At 39.5% G+C, this 24,775-nt stretch overlaps 1 protein-coding gene across 21 annotated transcripts in view; it reads right to left on the bottom strand.

Moving 5' to 3' along the window:
- COA1 (cytochrome c oxidase assembly factor 1) overlaps positions 1-24,775 on the bottom strand; it is a 93,070-nt gene that overhangs the window by 11,527 nt on the left and 56,768 nt on the right. The window lies entirely within an intron of this gene.

Genomic DNA, 24,775 nt, shown 5'->3' with positions numbered 1-24,775 from the left:
GCGAGCAGCAGCCTGGTTAGTGCCACCAGACCCAGGTGTGGGCACCAGGAGAGGAAGCAACATCCGGGAAGCGGTCAGCCCTGCCCGGAGGGGATCAGAAGAGGTTTCACAGAGGAAACTGACTCTGAAAAGAGAAAGGGGAAGAAGTGGGAGAAGGGCTTCAGATCAGTGGAAATGGCAAGCAGTGGCAGAGAGGCAGAAACAAGAGGTGCAAAAGTATGGGGAGCCGGTGGGGAGCCACAGGAAATCGGTCTGGAAATGGAGGGAGTTACTGCTAAGAAAGGCCATCTACCCTGGGCTGCTGGGCTCCACTCTGCTGCTGAGGGGCTGCAGAAAGATCTCTGGGACACAGAGGTGGGCAGATGGGGAGGAGAAGGGATAGAGCAGGACAGCCAAGAGACCCTTGCAGCAGACAGCAGAACCAAGAGCTAAGACTGAAGTAGCCAGAGTGGATCAAAAGGATGATTTCTTAAAATATTTAGAATAATTCTTATTTATGTGCTAATTTGTACACCAGCTCATTCGAAAAAGGATGATGGGGCTAACAAGGATACACACTTCAGAAGAGAAGGAAATAAATGGATGAGGAAATGAAGACAAATGGAAAATAATTTTAAAAAGAGAAATACAGCTGGGGTAAAGTTAGTGCACAAAACCACACTCTGATGCAACAGGTACTTCCTCAAGGCAGCCACAGACTTGACACTGAGCTGCCAACCTGCTCAGGAGAAAGGGAAGCCTGAGCAGCTACAGGGCCCAGGGTGTCCATGGGGTCACATGAATCAGCAGCCAAGGAGGAAAACAACATTTCCTAATAGCACAAGAAGCCCGGGAAAGCTCTCTCCCACGCATGCTCAGAAAGGGATTCTCTGAAGCGGCTGGTGTTGCACACAACATCCCTAGTCTTTTTTTTAAGTTCACAATTTTCAAATGACTATTTTTATAACATCCCATAATGAAAGCCACAATCACAATCCAAGAAAAAACGTACACAGAATTTCACAAGTGGCCATAACAGTGAGGACTCAGTGGGACTCTGAGGGGCCACCTTGATTCAGTGGAGAGAGAAGGCAGTGACAATCCATCTGGTCTCCAGGGAGCCGCTCTGTGCATCAGAGGGGTGAGGGCTTTGGGAGCAGAAGGCAGAACAGGGGCTCAGCCCCGGCCCCTTCTTAACCAGCTGCAGTTCACCTGCACCATCAGCTGTCTTTTTGAAGAGAGTGTTCAGTAGACCCCTAACCTCACACACACACACACACAAAATCAAAAAGACAACGAGAAAGATTTTAGGCCACCTCCAGGAACGTTTTAGATCTAAGCTTCCTATAAGAATTGAAATATTTAAAATTTGATGTGAAAATCTGCAAAAAACTCAAACTCAGTCTGCTAGGCAGCCAATTAAGGGAAGATCTTTTTGCTTTACAGTCAACCAAGGGGAAAGGGTTGAGACCTGCTTTGAAAATTAAGGGGCTGGTTAACCACGGAAGTGGGGGAACGAAGTCCAGGCAGCGTCTCTCCAGAAAGCAGTCCTGTAGCTCTGCTCAGACACACAAAGGGTGACTTAGGCTCTCAAAGGCCAATGGTTAACAAAATTTCTTTGAAGTACAGAACCTCTTTCTGGAGCCAAAGTGCAATCTGTCAGACAGATGCTCTGGGCAGCCAAAGGGTTCCAGCCACAGGCAGCAGCTGACCAGGGAAGGGTGAAAGGAGTCAGGTGGTCCAATCTCAACTTCGCTGCACATTACAGTTTAAGAAAGAAACCAGATGTCCAGGCCAGACCCCAGATAGATTAAAATAGACTGGGGGTGGGATCCAGGCAATCGTGTTTTTTAACCTCCTCAGGTGATCCTAACATGCAGCCAAGCTTAGGAACCAGCAGTCTACGGGAGCAAAGCACAGAGAGTCAGCACACGGCCTGAGTTTCAAAGGCAGGTCAGGTGATCCTTTAGGGGCTCCTGGGAAGTTAGAGAATAGAAACAGCTATTGCTCTATCCACGCCACACACACTACCTCCCCACCGCATCTTGAGACATACAGAGCCTGTGGCAATAAACGGAACAGACTCCTCTTCCCAGGGATTCCGGTACTGGACAGGAGACAGACTACCCTCGGGCCAGGTGAGATGGTGGGAGCCTCAAGTAGAGATCTGCCAAGCCTCGAGATAAAATCCCTGAGCTTAATAAGAGGTGGGCTCAGGAGACTGTCACAGCAAGACAATCATCCCAAAGCCCAGCTGAGACAGATGGACCAAACTACAGACAAAAATCCTTGATTTTTAAGAGGCATTTTTCTCACACTGTAATATTTTTGAAATTGGGATATGTCTTACAAGCTGAGACTATTTATTAAAGTGACTCTTTTCTCTACGCTACCACATCCAAATTGGTAAAACTGAGGTTCATCTTAATATGCTAGAAGTGGGCATGATAAGAAGCTGAAGTAGGAGCAAGGCCAGAAGCCTGTCCATGACCCCAGGACCAGTGACCTCCCGGCAGGCCTGTTAACATCCCATGGTTCTCTCTCATTCTGAGCTTTGCTAGGGCAGACCCACTCCAGGCATAATCTACCCACTCGCTTCATTTCCTCTGGGTGACATATGGCTGGCCTGGCTTGTCCCACATTTGAGTGACGACTATGGGCCAGGGACAATGCAGGGTATTCTATAGGCACTACTACTATTTCTTACAATAACTGAAAGGTAGATATTATTTTTGCCTTTTTAGAGCTAGGCAGAAAGCCTCAAGAAAGGATCTGAAACTTGCTCATGGTCACGCAGCTATTCCACAGGAGAGCTTAAATGCACCTGTCTGACTCAGTCTTTCCACAGAGTGACAAAACCCACGTTACAGACCACGGATTTCAGAACAATCAGCGCCTCATACAGGTGGTAAGTGCTGTCCAAAGCCACGCCAAAAGTTCACAGGAGCCATCTGCCGGGAGCACATCTCCACTACTCTGTGAAATTGTTTTAATCAGTATATCCCCAAGTTATAATTTCAGGGGTCAAGACAAAACAAAGAGATATAAAATCTACTTAGCGACCACTAGGAGGAGAAGGAGAGAAGCGGTCTCCCCTGGTTGTCGACTGACACTGCCCACTGCTACTACCCCGCTGAGGACTGACTATACATCCTTCCGGCCTTTACAAAATCTAACCAGGACGGGGAGGAGAGGGAGTCACGCTTAAGAACACAGACACGAAAAAGTTAAGGCAGTCAGAATTAAAATTAGAATGAATGAATGATAAGGAACATAAAAACCAAAAAGACCAAACATAGAGGAAAAACTCAGAATTAAAGAAAAAAAGAATAGCAAAATAAAGAAATAAAAGAGGGCTAAACTTTAAAAGAATGAAATGCATTATATTTGAGATAAGGGAGTCAAAAAGGCTAACACCAAAAAACAAAAAGATAAAAGCATGTAAGTAAACATGATAAAAGATTAAGACAGAATTTAAAGAACTTAAATGTTCTCACCAAACACAATAAAATAAATAAACATGTGAGGTGCTGGATTTGCTAATGAACTAGACGGGAGGAATCCTTTCACAGTATGTATGTATATCAAATCATCACAGTGTACATTTCAAATATCTTACAATTTTATTTGTCAATTATACTTGGATAAAAATGAAAAAAAAAATGGTGATTATGTTAAAATGAGGCCGTTAGGGTGAAGCTCTAATCCAGTACGACTGGGGTCCTTATAAGAAGAGACACCAGGGGTGCACAGAGAAAACCATGAGAAGAGGCAGCAACAGGGAGACCATCAACAAGCCAAGGAGAGAGGCCTCAGAAGAAAGCAAACCTGCCCACACCTCGATCTTGAACTTCCAGCCTCCAGAAGTGGGAGCAAGTAAATCGCTGTTGTTTAAGCACACCGCCCCCTGCACCCAAACAACTAAAAGACTAAGAAGTTAAGCAGTTTAAATATTAAGCATAAAAACGTTAGTGCCAGCTTTTTAACCGAGTTTTGGCTCTGGAGTCTTAGCATAACTGAATACTCCTAGAGGAGAAACTTCGTGTGACCTTTTCCTCTTAACTCAGGCTAATCACGAGGCCAGCACCTGGCACGAGTGACTCCCCCCCTTGGTTAAGCTGAGTTAAGAAGGTTAATAAAGGGTTGTCCAATGTTCTTTTTATCAAAAGTATGTTAGTGATCCCAGGGAGACCATGACTACCTGGAGAGAGGGTCCCGGTGCCAATAAAAAGAATTAACATTTCTTAAAGATTAATAAAATGTAAGATAAAAAAAGACAACATCTAGTTTAAGAGGGCACCAGGCTACCACCTACTGATGGAATTTACAAATCCCATTTAAAACACCTATAAAGATACACATAAGAAAAGGCAGGGGGCTGGCTCCGCGCGAGTGGTTAAGTTCGCACGTTCCGCTGCGGCGGCCCAGGGTTCAGATCCTGGGCGCGGACACGGCACTTCTCGTCAGGCCATGTTGAGGCGGCGTCCCACATCCCACAACTAGAAGGACCTGCAACTAAGATATACAACTATGTACGGGGTGGAGCGGGGGAGGGGGGGTTTAAAAAAAAAAATGATTGGCAACAGTTGTTAGCCCAGGTGTCAATCCTTAAAAAAAAAAAGGAAGATTGGCAACAGTTAGCCTAGGTGCCAATCTTTAAAAAAAAAAAAAGAAAAGGCAGAAAGTAGAGTGTGCCTTGAACAATAACAACTTGGTAAAGTCTGGGAGAAATTTTCACTAACTCTAGTGTGAATGAAGACAGAGAAACATCCACGCAGGCTGCACCCTTGCCTCCGAAGGGGAACAGCACAGCTGCAAGCAAGGACACGCGAAGAGGGTTCAGCCCTTCACCTCTCTCCACCACTAGCACAGTTTCTGGGTTTGTAGCAATCAGGAAACAGGCTGGCCAGCCCACATTGGGTGAGTCTGACAGCCACTCTCCCTTTCCCACCCAGCAGCTCTTTTCCTATATCCATTCAGAGACTCCAGTCCTAGTAAGTACCACCCCGCAGTAAGTAGAGGCGGGGCTGGCACTGCCTCTAAGAACCAAGCGTAGTGGGAATAAAGAGGCATTATGCAGAGAAGGAAATGGAAGAAACTCAGATTAGGATAGATTTCAAGGAAACGAAAATGCAACAGCAGAACTAACATTAGCAAGGGAGAAAAATAGCAGAACTAACATGGCAGAAAAGCTGAATTCATAATGAGGAAGTTACATTCAAGAAGTTTTCCCATAATGTAGAACGACCAAAAATATGAAAATGCAGAGTGAGAAGATGACAAATGTAGCTTTCAGAACTAAGATCTATCAAACAAATCATTATACTTGCAGTTAAATGGACGATGAGATAAAACAAAAATTATACTAGAAGAAAACCTGACAGAGTTGAAAAAAAGACAAAAATGCACACCATGTTCCAGTTCCATTCACCAACACTTAGTGGCAAAAATTTTATATTACAGGGAAGAAAAAAAGAATCCAGTTCCCCAAAAAGAAGAACCTATAAAGGACAATGAATTCCCAAAGACAATGGAACAATAACAATAAATTCCTGAGAAGCAAAGAGTGTGATCCAAGAACTCTATAACCAACCCAACAGGATGAAGAGGAAGGCATTATAAATTTGGAAAGAAATCAGATATTATCGAATCTACATCAGATTCCTGAAACATGAGTTGAAGATATATTACATCTTACCAAAAAATAAATCCAAGTTCCCTAGAAATAATGGTATATTAGGACTGACAGCATGCACTGAAACCAATTAAATCGAAATAATTATTTATATAGTTATAAAATGAATGAAAACATGTACTACTTTTTAAAAAGAATATATACAATATTTAAATTTAAATTATGGCCTAAAATTCCAGATAATAACTAAATATAAAATGTGAGTAAAATCATGCTGAAGGCCTCCATTATCATAATTGAAGTAAAAGCACTGTCTTTTGTCTTGATGCTGATAGAGAAATGAATAGAATTAAAAGCACGAGGCAAATTCACCAAAGGAAATAAAAGCGAACAAGCCTCAACCGTAGGGACAATATTCACATCAATTAAAATAATAAATGTGAAGGGTTTAGATTCTCATTTTGTGCGAGGTAGCCTCCAAAGATGGCCCTCAATGGACCATACCTCCTTGTATTTACATGAATCTGGGCTGGCTCTATGACTGTCTTCAACCAACAGAATGAGGCAGAAGTGACACTGTGGGAGTTCCATGCCTCAGCTTTAAGGAGGCCTGACAGCTTCAACCTCAACACACTTGAGAGCCCTAATCTGCCATATAAGAAGTATGGTCACCCTGCTGGAGGGACCACATAAAAAGATCATGTGAAGAGGCCACTTGGCGAGGGAGACGGCTGAGATTAGACAGCAGACAGCAAGATAGGTAGATAGAGAGTTCAACAGATATGGATGCTACACTGTCAACATCCCACTTGAGCCCAGCCATCTCCACCAAGGCACTAGCCATGTGAATGAGCCATCGTGCACGTGCTAGTCTAGGTGGGCCACTAGATGACCGCGGGACCAGCAGAATATCCATGGAGCAGAAGAACCATCCAGCCATGAATCACGGGAGAGAATAAAATGGTTCTAGTTTGAAGCCACTAAGTTTTGAGATGGTTTGTTACGAAGCAATAGAAAACCAAAACATCTTTTAAAAGCTTTTCTGAAAGTATTTTTAAAAATCTCTTACATATGTTACTTTTAAGGCTTAAAATAGAAGACTTGCATTTTTAAAAATCTCTTATAGAGGTTATTTTTAAGACTTAAAAATAGAAGACTTGGCATACCCAAACAAAAACAAAGCAGGGCAGACACCTTCAAAGAGTAGAATTCAAGGCAAAAAGCATTTAATTGGGACAAAGATAGACAAAAATATAATACTTATGAACACTAGTAGCAAACAACATAAAACAAATATATAAAGCCAAAGACTACTAAAGATATTTTTTTAAAAAAGGAAAACTATAGTAGGAGACTAACATGTCATTTTCCATCTTTAACAAATCCAATAACAAAAAAGCAATCAAGAACAGAGAATCTGAATAATTTTTTACCTTGCAAGGCTCAGTGTGTGTACGTGTGTGCGTGTGTTTATCTGTGGACACATCTTTGAACACACTGAGACTCTCCAGTGTCTAGCAGGTGGCACTTATCCCATGAGCCTTTGTGGGACTGACAGAGAAGTCCTCCTGCTCCCGCTGCCCAGTCCTGAAATGACTTCCTGGAGAAGAAATCTGTACGACTCTTGAGAGGGCAGAGCAAGTGTAGCTCAGCAATGACATCTTAAACCAATTCACCTGAACCAGAGTGGAAACTCATCTCACACTATCGCGAGTGGCTATTATCCTTAATTTTGAAGATTAAAATGGCAAAAATTTGAACTTGAGTTTTAAATAAGAAGACTGAAGAACTTAAGTCAGCTGAATGCAATTTTCAATAAAAATACAACAAACTAAAAATGTTAACAGTTGTTATCCATTCACTCAATAAAGAAATATTTGTCAAGTGCATCCAAAATACCAGGCACCATGCTATGCACTGGGAATACGGCACAGAACAAAACAGACAGGTTGCCTGTGGACTTTACACTGTAGTGGAAGGAGACAAACAATAAACAATAAGATTATTTTAGTTAGCGATAAATACTCTGGAAAAAATAACAGTGTCCAGAGAATAAGAAGACAAGCCACAGACTGGGAGAAAATATTTACAAAAGACATCTGATAAAGGACTGTTAGCCAAAATATACAAAGAACTCATAAAACTCAACAATAAGAAAATGAACAACCTAATTCAAAAATGGACAAAAAATCTGAACATCTCACCAAAGAAGATATACTGATGGCATCAAAGCATATGAAAAGATACTCAGTGAAATATGTCATTAGAGAATTGCAAATTAAAACAATGAGATACCATTATGTACCCATTAGAACTGCTAAAATCCAAAACACTGACAACACCAAATGCTGGATGTGGAGCAACCACTGCTGGTGCGAGCGCAAAATGGTACATGCACTTGTTAGACAGTCTGACAGCTGCTTACAAAGCTAACCTACCTACCTAAATAAATACATAGATAAATAAGTAAATAAATGTGACATGCTAGAATACAAAAAGAGGAAAGAGCAATTTTAGCTGTGGTGTGAGGGAAGGCCTTTCTGCCAAGGTGACATTTGAGTTGAGATTGAAGGAGTAACTTGAAAACAAGGGGAGGGGCAGGAAGGTAGGCTAAGGCTAAGGCTAAGGCGGCCATTAACTTGGTATCAAGCAGCAGAAAGGAGGCCAGTGCGGCAGATGAGGGCGGGCAGGTGGGCAGCGTCTTATCAGGCAGATCTTTTTAGGGTGTGGTAGGGAGTTTGGATTTTATTCCAAATGTAATAAAAAGCTGCTGAAGGTTTAATCAGAGGATGAAATAGTCTGGCTTTGTTTTTTTTTTTCTTAAAGATTTCTCTAGAAGGGGCAAGAATAAAAGCAGGAAGTCCAGTTAGAAGGCTGCTGTGGTATTCCACACCAAAGATGATGGCAGCTGGAGTAGCTGGCAGCGGTGGAGAGGCAAAAAAGTGAACAAACGTGCCATATGAAGCAGAACTACCAGGATTTGCTGATGAATTGGATATTGGAGGAAGGGTGAAGGACAAGGCCCGTGGCAGAGTGATTTCACAAAGTTTATCATTATTATCCTTAAACCTGCTTGCAAATATTTTGAGCATTCAAAACTACCATCCAGTTAGAATAGAAATGATACAGTCTTGGTAGAAAGCTTTAAATAGTAAACCGCAATTTTTAAATCTGATTACTCACGATGTCTCATCTGTTTGAACAAAATATATTTCAAGGCCATTCTCTTATAGACTTGAAAACATAGTAGGAAGATATTCAGCATTTGTACAATATTCAGTAAGGGTTTGCCTTACTCATAGTCACTTGCAAAATGGCTATGAATCAAAATTTCATGTAAGAGACTCTGATTCATAACCATTTTGCAAGTGAGTATGAGTAAGGCAAACCCTATTAAACATTTACTTCAGCATTTCTATTAAAAGCCTCCATTTTAGAAAAAGTATTTAGAAAAATAAAATGATTTGTTATCAGTGATTAGAAGCGGAATCTGGGAGGTTTGTGGTTGACCCTACCCTCCCTGAAACTCTCCTTTATTCTCACAGACAGCTCTCCAACCTGCTGTCCTTCCCCTCAGGCCAGTCCTCCTAAGCTGCTCCCTGCAATCTCCACTCCTCGGTCCGTTCCATTTCTCCCTCATCCTGTGCCATGGGCTGAACTGTGTCCCCTCACCTGCCACAAAATTCTTATGTTGAGGCCCTAATGCCCAGTACCTCAGAATGTAACTGTATTTGGAGATAAGGTCTTTAAAGAGCTAATTAAGTTAAAATAAGGTCTTTAGGGCAGGCCCTAATCCAATTACAACCGGTGTCCTTATTAGAGGAAATCTGGACAGAGACATGCAGGTCAACTGAGGGACCATGTGAACACCAAGGGAGAAGGCGGACACCTGCAAGCAGACAGGCCTCAGATGGAACCAACCCTGACAACACCTTGACCGTGGGCTTCCACTCTCCAGAACTGTGAGGAATAAATTTGTTGTTTAAGCCACCCAGTCTGTTGTATTTTGTTATGACAGCCCTGACAAACTAATGCACTCTGTGTACCCTCTTCTGCCCCTCCTTCCGTCCCCAGCCCAACCTTCAGCTAAGATCTTATTCGATGACTTAGCTTCAGTCTACTAAGATGATTCCCCAATCTCTGTATCTAGGCAAGGCATCCCTTCTGCGCTTTAAACTGAGTCTCGAATAAACACTTACACATGTCCGCAGGGGAGCTCCTTCCTCTACTCTCCTCTACCCCATGCCCGCTCTCCCCTTCCTGCACTCCTTCCTGTGGTGGATGGAACCAACCCAGCTGCCTAAGTAAGATACCCAGGAGTCATCTTCATAAAAACAAAAATAGCTACCATATATTTGCTAAACATGTACAAGCTTTATATGCATCTTCTCAAAACAACTAGAACTCTCAGATACTGCTGGTGGAGTGGAAGTTAGTAAAAGGACCATGGAAATTGTTTGACAGTATCTATTAAAGCTCACGCACATATCCAATCACCCAGCAATCCCACCCCAAGATATTTGTATAAGAGAAAAACATACATGCATCAAAAAGCACACACAAGAATGTTAATAGCCGTGTTATTTATAATAGGCCCCAAATGAAAATGACAGAATGGACAACAAAAACAACTGTCATATATTCATACAATGGCACAAAATACAGCAATGAAAATGAACAAGTGAGAGGAAACCTCAGAAACACAATACTGGGCAAGAGAAGTCTGGATCCCAAATATTGCACAGTGAATAATTTTCCATGCATAAAATTTTTTCCTCTCCAAAGTTGTCTCTCTTTTTTTTAATTGTGGTAAAAAACACATAACATAGAGTGCTATCACCAAGAGGGCAAAAGTGAGAGACCCCAGCCTCTGTCCCCCAGCAAAGAATACCAATTAGACAGTTTTTCATGAACAAAAGGAGCCTGGGAGACCTCAGGAGTCCATCTAGGAAGCTTCAGCAACACAGAAGACAAAAAAGCCTGAAAATAACTGCACAAAAAGGGGAAGAGGAGGGGCTGGCCCAGTGGCATAGTGGTTAAGTTTGTGTGCTCCACTTTGGCAGCCCAGAGTTCGGATTCCCACTGCAGACCTACACACTGCTCATCAAGCCATGCTGTGGCAGCATCCCACATACAAAATAGAGGAAGCTTGGCAACAGATGTTAGCTCAGGGCCAATCTTCCTCACCAAATAAAAACGGTAAGAAGAAAGTTTCCTTTTTCCTGCATCAGCCCATCTTAGCATCAAGAGGGAATTCCCCAGGGGAACAGAGTTCTCCTTGCAGGAAAAGAAAAGCAGGGTGAGAGACTAGCTTTCCCAGCCTTTCAGGGCACTGCATAGAGGACCTGCTCCGATGTCACCCCACCCAGATACCAACAAAGCTGACATGTATAGAGAGACCTAGGAACAAGAAGGAAGGGCAGGGCTACCAATATCAGCCACGCGGCAGGAGTAACACGGTTCCCAGGGGCCTGGGCCTGTTCCTCAGAGGAACCCAGCAGCCTTCACCACTGAGGACGACCACAAGCCTTGTGGACACTGCAGATATCAGCAGCTTTCATCACCGAGGACCTCACTGTAGACCCCAGCAGACTGCTCCACAGAGGACCCCAGGAGCTTTCACCACTCAGGAAACCAACAGCCAGCACAGCTGCTACGTACCCCCTGCAGATTTCACTACTGAAATTTTCAGCCACAGGTTTTCATGTTCACAGACAACAGCTGCCTAAGTCCCTCCCACTCCCTCCCCTCCTTCCCACTAGAGCTTAGGATCCGCACCAGCAGCCAGCTCTGGCTCCTGTAGCGGCACACAAGCAAGACGCCAGCCTAGACTCCTGTGGCCAACCCTCACCGCCGTGCGTTCACCTCTGGCTAGCCCTTGCAGCCACACACATGCACACCAATAGCTAAGGCCCCCACAGCTGCTACTGGGCCCGGATAAGGTTCTGACCCCCGTCACTGGCCTGCAAAGCTGTGCAAACCAGGACCTAAGCCCTACAGTGCACCTTTAGACTGCTGGCTCTGACTCCCATCACAGGCCTCCAATGTCATGTGCATGCCTGCAGCAAGCCCCTGAAGCCACACAAGTGTATGGTGACAGCCCAGGTCCCCACAGCTACTTGGGCATCCAGAGCAGGCCCCAACTCCTGTCACTGGCCTGTACCACCACATGTGCCCAAGATAGCCCCAGCAGCCACATCCCTACACCCGCCTGCCTTGATTCCCAATACCAGCTCCCAAACCATACAAAGCCCTGTGGCTAGCCCCCGCAGACTCACAAATAAACGCCAACAGCCAAGTCTCCTAGAGTTGGCCTGAGACTCTGCTGCTGAACCCCTGGTCTCACCACTGCACATGTAACTGCAGCTGACCCTGCCCACACAGGCACCTGCAGCTGGCCCCTGCAGCCAACTGTGTCTATACCACCAACTCCAGCCTCTACCACTGCCTGCCCTGGTACCTAGCCACTGGACCTAGAAGCACCACTGAAGACTTCAACAGGCCTTGCAGCCACTGTGGACCCTCTCCAGCCCTCCCCAAGGATCAAAGAGTTGTCAATGTAGTAGACTCCTGCTGCTTGAGCTGACAAGACACCATGTACCCCGAGGCCCAGAGCTGCCCCACGCCCCTGCACTTGGCGCCTCTGCACCATGAGACCCAGGTTCACAGCACACTCCAGTGTGCCCCCACCTGCAGGTGAAGGTCTTTCCTTACTGAAGTCAGTCTATAAAGCCTGGAAGAAGAGATCACTTCTTCAAATACACAGATACCTATGCAAGACTATAGTGATCACAAAGAAACAAGAAAAAATGACATCACAAAAGAATCACAGTAAGCTTTCAGTAACCAACCCCCTAAACATGGAGATACATGAAGTGCCTGACACTGAATTTTTAAAAATCGTTATAAAGACGATCAGAGAGCTGTAAGAGAACACTGATAAACAATTTAACAAAATCAGGAAAACAACACAGGAACAAAATGAGACATACACAAAGGGACAGAAATCATAAAAAAAGAACCAAACATAAATTTTGGAGATGAAGAATACAATCACAGAATTGAAGAAGTTAATAGAAAGCTTCAACAGCAGACTCAATCAAACAGAAGAAATAATCAGTGAACTCAAAGACAGGACATTTGAAACTATCCACTCAGAGGAACAAAAGGAAAAAAGAAAAAAAGAAATGATGAAAGCCCATGGAACTTCTGGGACACCATTAAAAGAAACAAATGATGTATTATGGGAGTCCCAGAAGAGGAAGAAGAGAGGGAGGAAAGGCAGAAAGATTTTTTAAAGATATGGTGGCTGAGAACTTTCCAAAATGAGGAGAGATTTGGACATGTAAGTTCTTGAAGCTCGAGATCTCTAGACAATTCAATCCAAAGATATCTTCTCCCAGATACATTATAATAAAACTTTCAAAATTAGGAGACAAAGAGAATCTCAAGAGCAGCAAGAGAAAAGAAGCTTTTCTTTTCACTTACAAGGGAACCCCCAAAGGCTATCAGTGGATTTCTAAGCAGAAACTTTACAGGCTGGGAGAGAGTATGATATATTCAAAATGCTGAAAGAAAAAACCTACCAACCAAGAATACTTTATCTGGCAAAGCTGTCCTTCAGAATAAAAAAGAGGTAACGTTCCAACACCAAAAAAAGCTGAGAGAGTTCGTTATCACTAGACCTGCCTTACCAAAAATGTTGAAAGAATATCGTTAACCTAAAAAGTAAGGATGCTAAGTAGTAACATGAAAGTATGAAACACACTGGTAAAGTTAAGTAGTCAAATTCAGAAAACACGAATACTGCAATATAGTGGTGTGTTAATCACTTAACTCTAGCATAAAGGTTAAAGGATAGAATTATTAAAAAGAACTATAGCTATAATAATTTGTTAATGGATATACAACATGAAAAGATATAAATTGTGACAACAGAAACATGAAATATATGGAGAGTAAGAGATTTCTGTATGTGATTGAAGTTAAGTTGCAATAAGTTTAAAACAGACTGTTACACTTATAAGATATATTATCAATGCCTCATGGAAACCACAGGGCAAAAACCTACACACATATCACACACACACACACACAAAGGGAGCCAAAGCATACCACTATGGAAAATTATCAATTCAGAAAGGAAGGCAGTATGAGAGGAAGAAAAGAACAAAGGAACTACAAAACAGCCAAAAAAAAAAAAAACTAATAAGAAAGCATTAATAAGTAATTACCTACAAATAATTACTTTAAATGTAAATGGATTAAATTCTCCAACCAAAGGAATAGAGTGGCTGTATGCATTAAAAAAAAACAAGACCCAACTATTTGCTGCCTACAAGAGACTCACTTAAGCTTTAAGAATACATATAGGTTCAATGAGAAGGAATGTAAAAAGATATTTCACACAAATGGAGACCAAAAGAGAATAAAGATAGCTATACTTATATCACACAAAATAGACTTTAAATCAAAATTGTAATAAGAAACAAAGAAGATCATTATATAATGATAAAAGGGCCATTTAATCAAGAGAACATAACAATTGTAAATATATTGCACCCAACATTGGAGCATCCAGTATACAAAGCAACAAAGGAGTAAGTAGATAACAATACAATAATAGCAGGGGACTTTATTGTCCCACTTTCCAATGGATAGATGATCCAAACAGTAAATTAATTTGGAAACATGGGACTTGAAATATGCTTCAGACCAAAATGGACCTAACAGACATATACAGAACATCCCATTCAAAAGCAGCAGAATACACCTTCTTCTCATGTATGCACAAAACATGCTCAAGGACAGATTATATGTTCTGTCAAATGACAGGTCAAAAAACAAGTCTTACTATATTTAAAAAGACTGAAGTCATACCAATCTGACTACAATGCTATGAAACTAGAAGTCAATAAAAGGAGGAAACCTGAAAAATTCATGAATATGTGAAAATTAAACAACACACTCCTACACAACCAACAGGTCAAAAAAGAAATAAAAAATTATCTTGACACAAACAAAAAAGGAAACATAACATACCAAATTTATAGGATGTAGCAAAAGCAGTTCTAATAGGAGATTTATAATGATAAATGCCAATATTAAAAAAAAATAAAGATCTCAAAAAAAACACCTAACTTTATACCTTAAGGAATTACAAAAAGAACACACTAAGCCCAACGCTAGCAGAAGGAAAGAAATAACAAAAACCAGAGAAGAAATAAATAAAAGTGAGATCAGAAAAACAATAGAAAGGCTCAGTGAAACTAAGAACAAGTTTCTTGAAAAGATAAAATTGACAAACCTTTAGCTAGACTAAGAAGAGAGATGACTCAAATAAATAAAATTAGAAATGAAAGAGACATTACAATTGATACTACAGAAGTACATAGGATCATGAAGACTACTATGAACAATTATATGTCGAAAAATTAGATAACCTAGAAGAAATAAAATTTCCTAGAAACACACAATCTACCAAGAATGAATAAGGAAGAAATAGAAAATCCGAACAGATGCATAATGAGTTAAGAGCTTGAACTGGTAATCAAAAACCTCCCAACACAGAAATGCCCAGGATCAGATAGCTTCACTGGTGAATTCTACCAAACATTTAAAGGAAAATTAACACTAATACTTCTCAAACTCTTCAAAAAATTGAAGAAGAGAGAACACTTCAAAATTCATTCTATGAGGCCAGCACTACCTTGATTCCAAAGCCAGATAAGACTACAAGAAAAGAAAACTATAGATGAATATCTCTGATGAATATAGATGCAAAAATCCTCAACAAAATATTAAAAAAACGCATTTAAGAACACATTAAAAGGATTATACACCATGACCAAGTGGGATTTATCCCTGGGATGCAAGGATGCTTCACCATAAGCACATCAATAAGTGTAATATATCACATTAAAAGATGAAAGATAAAAAAATCACAGGATCACCTCAATAGATACAAAAAAAGCATTTGACAAAATACAATATCCTTTCATGATAAAAATCCTCAACAGATTGGGTACAGAAGAAACATACCTCAACATAATAAAGGCCATATACAATAAACTCACAGCTAACATCGTACTCAACAGTGAAAACCTGAAAGCTTTTCCTCTAAGATTAAGAACAAGACAAGGATGTCCACTCTTACCAGTCCTATTCCAATTGTACTGGGAGACCCAGCCAGACCAATTAGGCAAGAAAAAGAAATAAAAAGGCATTCAAATCAAAAAGGAAGAAGTAAAATTGTTGTTGTTTGCAGATGATATGATTTTTTATATAGAAATCCCAAAGACTCAACCCAAAGACTGCTGGAACTAATCAATGAATTCAATAAAGTTGCAGGGTATAAAATTAACATACAAAATCAGCTGCATTTCTATATACTAATAATAAAACATCTGAAAAAGAAACAAAGGAAACTATCCCATTCCCAACAGAATCAAAAACAATAAAATACCTAGGAATAAATTTAATAACCAAGCAAGTGAAAGATCTGTACAAGAAAAACTACAAGACTTTGCTGAAAGAAGTTGGAGAAGAAACAAACAAATGGAAAGATATCCCGTGTTCATGGATCAGAAGAATTAATCTTGTTAAATGTCCATATTACCCAAAGCCATCTATATGTTCAACGCAATTTCTACCAAAATCTACCTGGTATTCTTCACAGAAATAGAAAAAACAATCCTAAAATTTTGGGCAAACACAAAAGACCCTGAATAGGCAAAGCAATCCTGAGAGAGAAGAACAAGGCCAGAGGCATCACACTTCCTGATTTAAAACTATACCACAAATCGAAGCAATTAAAACAGTATGGTTTGGCATAAAAATAGACGCATATACCAGTCGAACAGAACAGAGAGCCCAGAATTAAACTCCAACATATAGAGTCAATTAATATTCAATAAGGGAGCCAAGAACACCCAGTGGGGAAAGAATACTCTCTTTAACAAATGGTGCTGGAAAACTGCATAAATACATACAGAACAATGAAATTGGACCCCTATATTATACCACTCACAAAAATTAACTCAAAATGGATTTTCAAAGACTTAAACACAAGACTTGATACCATACAACTCCTACATGAAAACATAGGGAAGAAGCTCCTCAACATGAGTCTTGGCAATGATTTTTTGGATATGATACCAAAAGCACAACAACAAAACCAAAACTCAATAAGTGGGACTACACCAAACTTAAAAGCTTCTGTACAACAAAAGAAATCCTCAACAAAATGAAAAGGTAACCTGCAGAATGGGAGAAAATTTTTGCAAACACATATCAGATAAAGGGTTAATAGTCAAAATATATAACAAACTTATACAATTCAAAAACAAAAAAAATCTGATTAAAAAATGGGCAGAGGAACTAGACATTTTTCCAAAGAAGACATGCAAATGGCCAAGAGGTACATAAAAAGATGTTCAACATCACTAATAATCAGAGAAATGCAAATTAAAACCACAATGAGATATTACCTTACATCTCTTAGAATGGCTATCATCGAGAAGACGAGAGAACACACGTTAGTGAGAATGTGGAAAAATGGGAACCCTTGTACACCGTTGGTAGAAACGTAAATTGCTTTAGCCACTACGGAAAAAATATAGAAGTTCCTCAAAAAATTAAAATTAGAACTACCATAAGATCCAAAAATGCCACTTCTGGGTATATACCCAAAGGAAATGAAAACAGGTTATTGAAGAAATATCTACACTTCCATGTTTATTGCAGCACTATTCATTATAGCCAAGATACAGAAACAACCCAAGTGCTCATCAATGGATGAATGGATAAAGAAGACATGGTGTGTGTATATATATACACACACACATATATACACATTTATACACAATGGAATATTATTCAGCCATGAGAAATAAGGACAACCTGCCATTTGCAACAACATGGATGAACCTTGAGGACATTATGCTAAGTGAGATAAGTCAGACAGAGAAAGATAAATACTGTATGATATCACTTATACCTAAAAAAGATATAAATCTTTTTGGAATTTATGGAATCTAAAAAAGCCAAACTCATAAAAACAGAGAGTAACTTGTGATTACCAGGGGACGGAGGGTGGGGGAACAGGACAGACGTTGCTTAAGGGTACGAACTCCCAACGAGTAGCAAATGAGTCCTAGAGATCTAATGCACAGTATGGTGACTATAGACAACAATGTTGTCTCATAACCACAAACTTGGTAAGACATTAGATCTTAATTATTCCAACCACATAAAGAAAGGATAATTATGTGATGTGACAGAGGTGCTAATCATTGCTACAATGGCAATCATATTATAATATATAAATGTATCAAATCAACATGTTGTACACCTTAAATTTACAGAATGTTACACGTATATTTCAATAAACAAAAAAAGACAGATAACGACAAGTGTTGGTAAGAATGTGGAGAAACAAACTCTTCTACATTGATGGTGGGAAGGTAAAATGGTAAAGCTGCTGTGGAAAACAGTTTATTGCACTTTTTTTTAAAAGAAAGGCAGAGAGCCATATGCCGTGCCTCATTTGGATGTGCCTGGAGTCTGAGAAGCTTGACTCCGTACGTTCTCCTACAAATGGACCTTGGTAGTTTGTTGGCAGGTTGTAGCAGGGAAGCATAGCTACCATATACCCTTGACCGAGGAACGGTCCTCCTCTATCGGGGAAAGTCATCCTCTTCGACTGAGCGCACAGCTTCGGGAGGGACACCTATGGAGTGGTGAGGGAGGAAGGGGACACCTTCCTAGCCAGCCAGATCAGCTGAATCCACCCTGACAATCAATGAGGTGACAGATGTTGCAGCCAGATTGCCCTCGCATCCCAAAACAGTTTTGAAGTTCCTTCAAATGTTCAACATAAAGATTTTAAAATATGACTCAGCAACTACACTCACAGGTATATACCAAAAAGACCTGACAACAGATGTTCAAACAAAACTTACACAAGAATTTTCAAACTGGGAGAAAATAATTCTTATACCTATAACCACCCAAGAAATAGTATCCAGAACATATAAGTAAGTCCTACAAACCAATAAGAATAAACAACCCAAAAGACAAAAAGAGCAAGAAACACAAACAGACATTTAACAGAAGACTTATGTCAGTAAAGGTGAAAAAAAGGTGTTTAATCTTTTAAAAACAAAAAAGTGTTTAATCTCATTAATGTTCAGGGAAATGTAACTTAAGACCATAGAATAACTGTATATCCATCAGAATGGCAAAAATTAAGAAATATGACAATGCCAAATGTCGGCAAAGATGCAGATCACTGGGAATACTCATACACCACTGATCGAATAGAAACTGGTACAACCACTGTGAATCCCAATTTTGGATATCTTGTGAAATTTAGCATTCACATATCCTAAAACCCAATAATTCCACTCCTAGATATAGGCCCTAGAGGGCATATATTTGGGTACATATGCAGGAGGAAACGTACAAAATATTGTTTATAGTAGCATTGCTCAAAATAGCAAAAAACTGGAAACAATTCAAATGCTTACAAATAAATATATGGTGATGTATTTACACAAAGGAATACCAGCAACAAAAATGAATGAACTGCCACTAAAGGCAACAACATATAGAAACACAACATGAGTATTAAAAAAAAATAGCAAGAATACATAACATTTTTGTAAAACTTCAAAAATAAGCAAAACTAAACTATATATTGCTTAGGGATACTTAAGTTTGTGATTTTAAAAAGGCAAGGAAATGATAAACAAAACAGGATAGCAGTGTTTCTGACGGGAAGGTTAGAGGGGAGGACAGGAAGGAACACACAGGTAGACAAATAGTGGCCCCCACGGTCTTCAGCTGGGCCTGAGAATTAAATTGACTTAAGAAAGATTAACAGGTGAAACGGGCACAAATTTTATTTTTACACGCACATGGAAGTCTCCACAAGAAAATGAAGACTCAAAGAATGGGCAAAACCTAAGTGCTTATATATCAGGTTGAACAAGGAGAGGCAATTGTGGGAAAGTAACTCAAATATATGGCAAGACCAAAAAAGAAAGATAGGCGTTATTTTAACAAGGTCTGTTTGTACAGAATACTCAGTCTCAACTCCTGTGTCTGGTGATAAGAATGTTTCTTTCCTCCTGGTATAGGGAGGGCATCTTTCACATGGCAGTTTTATCTCTTGCTTTCAGAAAAAAAACGGGAGGTCAGAGCATCCTTCTTCCACCTTCTGTTTTTCAAGTGCCTTAGCTCAAAGTAATCCTTATGCCAAAGTGGCATATTTTGAGGTGGCGTGTTCTGCCACTCTTCAAGAGTATTGATTCTCAAATTGTTCTTACATTGAGTGACCGGTTCACAGAAAGCCATAACTTATATATGTGATACATAGAGTCTTTTGCATGTATTAAATAGTACATATTTTTTAAATATAAAAAAATTTTAAAAATATAAAATAATAATACATTAGCTCTGTGCCAAACATATAGTAGATGCTCAAGAAAGGTTAACTATTTTTATTGAGAGGAGTAAGCACTTACATAAAACAATAGAATTCAATCAAGTATAAGCTGCATGTTCTCAATAAAATGGGACTTATTTTTTAAGGATAAAAAAGAATTTGAGGAAATAGACCAAAATGCTAACAACGACTACTTCTGGGGGATGAGAGGCAGAGTAAATTAATTTTTTCTGGATCTTCATACTTCCCTGTACTTACAAATCTTCTGCATTAAGCATGCTTAAACTACTAAGAGTGACAGCCCTACCAAATGGAATGGCCAATGAGTATAACACCTGACGCATATTATGCACTTAAAAAATACCTGTCACAATAATAAAGAAATGTAAATATCTCATTTCTACCATATTATCAAACTACTAAATGGCTTTCTTTGCCATTTTATCCTAGCAAAGTGACTCAAAGACCAATACAGGATATATTCTAAAGGTTCCACACAGTTCTTGGGCTACTCTGGATAGATTATCTAACTCACCATTCAGTTAGCATTTCACAAAGACTGCAGAAACACAGGAGTGAGGCTAAATATTTAGTCCATTCTTTATTTAATCTCTCTGGGCCTTATTATTCCAGCTGTAAACCCCAAACAGTACTGTTACGAAGACTGACGGAGATAATACCATGGAAGCAATTTTGTAGTCTGTAAAGAGCAAGGCAGTTGTGAGTTGCTCTTATCCTCCTATGCTGTGAATATCTTGGGGGCATAATCAGCTCTTTGTAACTCCAGTAACTATGAGAGTTTCTGAAATAAAAAAGGAGCTCAATAATAGCTTCTTAAATAGAATTTTTAAGTATGTCTTACTCCTCCCCCACCCAATAATAGCTCTAACACTTCTGTTTATAGATTATAAATCTTCAATGAACTAAGACGGTCTTTGATAAAAATCAGAATTATTCTTAAAATTCAGCTCTAAGTAGGGCTGGCCCCATGGCCGAGTGGTTAAGTTCGCGCGCTCCGCTGCAGGCGGCCCAGTGTTTCGTCGGTTCGAATCCTGGGCGCGGACATGGCACCGCTCATCAGACCACGCTGAGGCAGCGTCCCACATGCCACAACTAGAAGGACCCACAACGAAATATACAACTATGTACCGGGGGGCTTTGGGGAGAAAAAGGAGAAAATAAAATCTTTAAAAAAAAAAAAAAAATTCAGCTCTAAGTAAACTTTTCTTATGTTTCATGTGTTCTATCTTCCTAACAAGACTCTACGTTTACCTGGAAGTAGAAATTGTGTTACTCGTCTTGGGTTCAATATAATAGAATGTTTGGCAAATGGTAAGCATTTAATACACAACAAAGATTATTTCTTTCTTGTTTCAAAAGTGAAAGGGCTTTATAAAGCTCCATAGCTTTGAAGAAGAGCTGGAGAAACTACCCTAACCATATGAAACTGCTGGTGATATTACTATGGGGACTTTGTAATAAGCCACACCTTGTGTTATAAAAGAATCAACATAGCAACATGCTTTTCTCCATAACTTCAGCCTGATGTAATCCTAAAGTTGGAGAGTGTGATTTGTGACAAATGGACCTGAGTCAAGGACAAGATTTCCTTGATGAATAGACTTTATTGAATTAGTCACAGAGGGAGTAAATATGCACAACTCAGTATCAGGGCTTCTGTTCGGGACTTCAAAGGGCAGACTTCCCATGACCACTCTCATTCCAACCCAGTCTGTGCTCTCCATAGCTGAACCATGGCATAAGTATTAGGTATTCCCAAAACTGCTGATAAAGTGATAGAATTGCTTGGTTGAAGGTAATTTTAAAGGTTAAAGGTCATTGGCCAAGTTTATTTTTCCACAGATATTACACTTTGTATTTTTCTTAGATAATCCCTAAACAAGAATAGCCCTTCATGTTTTTTTCTTCCCCAACACACATGATACATGACATTTACACACACAAATACCCTGCCAGGCTATAGAATAAATAAGTGTATTCACTGTAACATCATCTCTTTCTCCTCTGCGCAAGGAAATAAGTCAAAAACTATTACAAGATTAAGTGCAAATCCACTCTAATTTATATGGTATAAGTAAATTAATTACACACAAATTCAGTTCTTAAATGTAACAAATTACCTGCTATATTCCTCATGACCGTTCATTACTCTGAATTATAGGAGGATAATGTCACACTGAGAAAGTCGGATTACATTTTCAGGGGAAAAAAGTGCTACTGGTACACAGTTCAAGAGAATTTACATGAAAAATCTTATCAAAGAATCCTATAATGAATTTGAACAAAGCCAGATGTTACACAGGAGTTCACTTGTAGCATCTGAATAAAACAATTAATGTACTGCTCTGCTGACTCCTTTAACATGAAGGGCCCCTCAACGGATTTCTAAAAATCACTATTCATCAATACTGGCTGCTTCCAACCCTCAGCTTTTGGGAATCCCTTCCTTGCCGACTCCTGAACAAAGTGGTAACTGATAGTCAAAGAAGAAATTTCTAACAGAAATAAAATGAAACATTACCACATATCATTTGCAGACAGCACGATTAGTACACACTTTGTCACCGAAAATTTTAAAATAGGGAGGCTGCCCCTCCATCCACCTAATTAAACATGATTAAATAGGTGACATTTTAAATTTGAGACCTAATCCTTATTGATTTACTATTGGGGAAAAACACAGCCACTAAAAAGGGATGGGAATGCTTTCATGATTCCCATATTTTTGGTAGAAAATTACATCTTTGTTTCTCTCACTAGTAACTTAATTCTTAATGACATTTACAACCTAAGAAGATGCGATTTAGACTACTGAATTATTTGATTATACAAAAAAAAATTATGCCGATGAGCTGTATCTTTTTTCCATGAAAATTGCAAAATTGCAACCAAACAGTATTTAAAAGCTAATGATAGGAGCTATATCCCTCCACAGATTTCATAGGACTTAGGTCATCACTTGTACTCTCATTCAAGTTGATTTAAAACATTACTGCAATTTCCTATTACCAATAATAGTGGCCTAGGTTTTACACATCACCTTCCTGTTGAAAACAACTTAATGATCAGTATAAATTGTTTAAAAACATCTTTTCAAAAGCACCAAAAAACAACAAGATATTAAGAAATTATCAAGTCAAAAGTAAAAGGGGATTTCAACAAGTGGTGCCGGGAAACGAAATATCTCCATGCAAAGGAAGGAGGTTGGACCCTTATCCTATACCATATACAAAAATTAACTCAAAATGGATCCAAGGCCTAAACAGAAGAGCTAAAACTATGAAACTCTCCAAAGAAAACATAGGGGGAAGGCTTATGACACTGGATTTGGCAATAATTTCTTGTATGTGACACTAAAAACAAAGCCAACAAAAGAAAAAAAAAATAGATATACTGGGCTATCTCAAAATTTAAAACTTTTGTGCACGAAAGAACACTAACAACAGAGTAAAAAGGCAAACCATAGAATTGGAGATATTTGCAAATCGCATATCTGATAAGGAATTAATATCCAGAATATATAAAGAACTCCTAATACTCAACAACAACAAAAATGTGCAAATTCAAAAATGGGCTAAGGACATGAATAGACATTTCTCCAAAGAAGATACACAAATGGCCAATGAAAAGATGTTCAACATCACTAATCACTGGGGAAATGCAAATCAAAACCACAATGAGATATCACTTCACACCCACTAAAATGGTTATTATTAAAAAAAACAAAACAGAAAATAACAAATGTTGATGAAGATGTGAAGAAATTGGAACCCTTGTGCATTACTAGTAGAAATGTAAAATGGTGCAGCTGCTGTGCAAAACAGTATGGTGGTTCCTGAAAAAACTAAAAATAGAATTACTACATGATCCAGCACTTCCACTCATGGTATGTACCCAAAAGAAATGAAAGCAGGGACTGGAACAGCTATTTGTACACTCATGTTCACAGCAGCATTATAAACAATAGCCAAAGGATAGAAGCGACTCAAGTGCCTAATCAACTGAAGAGTGGATAAACAAAATATGGTATATATATTTATACACACACACACACACACACACACACACACACAGAGGAATATTATTCAGCCTTAAAAAGGAGTGAAATTTTTATACATGTTACAACATAGATGAATCTTGAAGACATTATGCTAAGCGAAATAAGCCAGACATAAAAAGATAATACACGATTCTACTAATATGAGGCACCTAGAACAGTCAAATTCATACAGAAAGTAGAAAAAGTGATTACCAGGGGGGAGGGGGAAAAGGGGGGTATTGTTTAATGGTACATTTCAGTCTGGGATGACGAAAAAGTTGTGGAGATGGAGAGTGATGATGTTTGCACAACAGTGTGAATGCACTTAAGGCAACTGAACTGTATACTTAAAAACAGTTAAAATGGTAAATTTTATGTTATGTATATTTTACCACAATCAAAAAAAAGTGAAAGAGGAATGACAATTCAGCATGGAAAGCAAGTTCTGAAGCCATATTTCCTCTAAGAGGTCTTTGCTGATCTTGAAAAATTAGAACCTTTGCTTTCACTAACTCTCAGGGGTGATCAATATAGAAATAAAGCTGAGGGACATCTAACCTAAGACCCTCCTCACAATAAGCTGGAATCCCAAAGGGCTACATCCTTAGGGTGAGAATAACCGGAAGAAGATTACAGCCTAGGAGCAGATTGC

The sequence above is a fragment of the Equus asinus genome, chromosome 1 (assembly GCF_041296235.1).
Source record: "Equus asinus isolate D_3611 breed Donkey chromosome 1, EquAss-T2T_v2, whole genome shotgun sequence".
In the NCBI taxonomy this organism is placed as follows: domain Eukaryota; kingdom Metazoa; phylum Chordata; class Mammalia; order Perissodactyla; family Equidae; genus Equus; species Equus asinus.
Note: the sequence above shows the minus strand (reverse complement) of the source record. Positions and strands in the feature narration are given on the sequence as shown.